General features: G+C 36.2%; 1 pseudogene; it reads left to right on the plus strand.

Moving 5' to 3' along the window:
- Window positions 1–966: 966 nt before the first annotated feature.
- On the plus strand, window positions 967–1,060 carry LOC138830015 (U6 spliceosomal RNA; annotated as a pseudogene).
- Window positions 1,061–2,032: the final 972 nt, after the last annotated feature.

Below are 2,032 nucleotides of genomic sequence, written 5' to 3' on the forward strand. Positions count from 1 at the left end.
CCTAAATATAGAAAAGAGATACAATAAATAGCTGAATATTAGCAGCTTATGACCAAGGCCTGAAATTGAAAGGATTCAAGTTGAATTCCAGGTCACATAATAATATAGTGCATGTCTTAACATATTAACTTAATGTTTAAGAATGTCATTAATTTACAGTTTGGACATTAGGTAATAACTCAAACTAAAACCACCTCTAATGTTTGTGAACAATGTCACACACCATTTGAAATAATTTTCCAACACAAAACATCTTGCCCATGTTGTGTTTGGTAGAGCTCTAGAAATACAGATCTAGAAATAACTCGGTTGGACTTCCACTTTTGTAATTTCCATTACATGGTGTTGAGATATCAGTAGAAATGCAAAAACCTGTCCATGTCATTTCTACCCACACACTCTATCACATCATTCACATACATTTCCAACAATTTACAATAAAACAATACTCAAATTTTTTCATTAACTAAAGAAGTTATATAGTGCCATTATTTTCTAATGAATGATAGTTCTGCATTTCACAAGATGGTATGGGGACTTGCACGACCTGATCTTGTGACTTTTATCAGAGACATTGTAATAATCTCTCAGGATCCACTTATTCCTCTGAAAAAGTAACATATCTCAGGAAAAAATATGTAGGGGAAATTCAAATCTTCAGTTATTTTCTTTGTGAACTATACATTACCTGAGGAATCACTATAGAAAGAGGAAATTACCTTCTGATGTATTCTCAGTCTCCATTAGAGAGTGCTTGCTCTTAAATATTATGAAAAATGGGATCTAGGTAAAAAAAATATTGATTCAATCGGCAATGTTAACGTGTGTTGTCTTCTGATAACATTCTGTTATCTTCTGATCCATTCATGGCCCCTAATTTACCTTTTTTTATATTTAAATCTAGAAAGGGACCATAATTTACTTGTTTTCTTACATTTCAATCCAGCATATCAAAACTCAATGTCGGTGCTCTCTTCGGCAGCAAATTAACTAAACTTTGAATGATACAGAGAAGATTAGAAAGGATGACACGCAAATTCATGAAGTGTTCCATATTTTTCAAAGAGATAGACAGGAATTGTGGGAGCTAGCCGAGAACACACAAAGAGAAAATCAGGAATGGCATGAGCAGGCTGACAACACTCAAAGAGAACTACAGATACTGCATAAATGTGAGGATGCTAATCAAAGAGTATTCAGGAAATAGGAGGAGAATAGACAAAAATCACTAAAGGCATTCATGGAATCCATAAACAGAGAGCTGAAAGAAGTCAAGTAGACCACAGGGGAATGCTGAATTGAACCCAACAAAAAGAATGGGAGTCCCAGGAAACCATAACCAATCAACTAAGTGATTTGAAAATAAACACTGAACATCACATTAAGAAAGTAAAGAAGTTCATACAAGGGTCTGGGAAAGTGGGTCAGTGGTAGAGCGCTTGCTTTGCATGCCTGAGGCCCTGGGTTTGATTCCTCAGCACCACATAAGCAAAAAGAAAAAAGCCTGAAGTGACACTGTGTCTCAAGTGTAGAGCACTAGCCTTCAGCTGAAGAGCTGAGGGACAGGGCCCAGGACCAGAGTTCAGCCCCCATGACCGGAACCAAAACAAACAAACAAAAAAGTTCATAAAAGATCTAAAACAAAGCTCCAACAAAGAATTTGAAGCCATCAAAGCTGACCAATTAGAAGGAAAAGAAATAAATAATAAAGTAGAACGTCTTGATAGTAGGTAAGATTATTCAGAAGAGTGAATCTCAGGCATTGAAGACAGCCTAGATATTATAGAGAAAGAACAAATCCAAGAAATATGATAAATCTATTCAACACTTGGAAGACACCATCAGAAGGCCTAATCTGAGGATACTGGGTGTAGAGGAGCACCTAAAGACAGAAGTTAATGATCTAGGAAATTTGTTCAACAGGATCCTAGCAGAGAACTTAGGAAACATGCAAAAAGATAGGCCTATTCAGATAAAAGAAGCTTTTAGAACTCCAAATAGACCAGGCCATAATAGGACATCCCACCATCAC

The sequence above is a fragment of the Dipodomys merriami genome, unplaced genomic scaffold (assembly GCF_024711535.1).
Source record: "Dipodomys merriami isolate MVZ:Mamm:240054 unplaced genomic scaffold, mDipMer1.0.p SCAF_18, whole genome shotgun sequence".
Lineage (NCBI taxonomy): Eukaryota > Metazoa > Chordata > Mammalia > Rodentia > Heteromyidae > Dipodomys > Dipodomys merriami.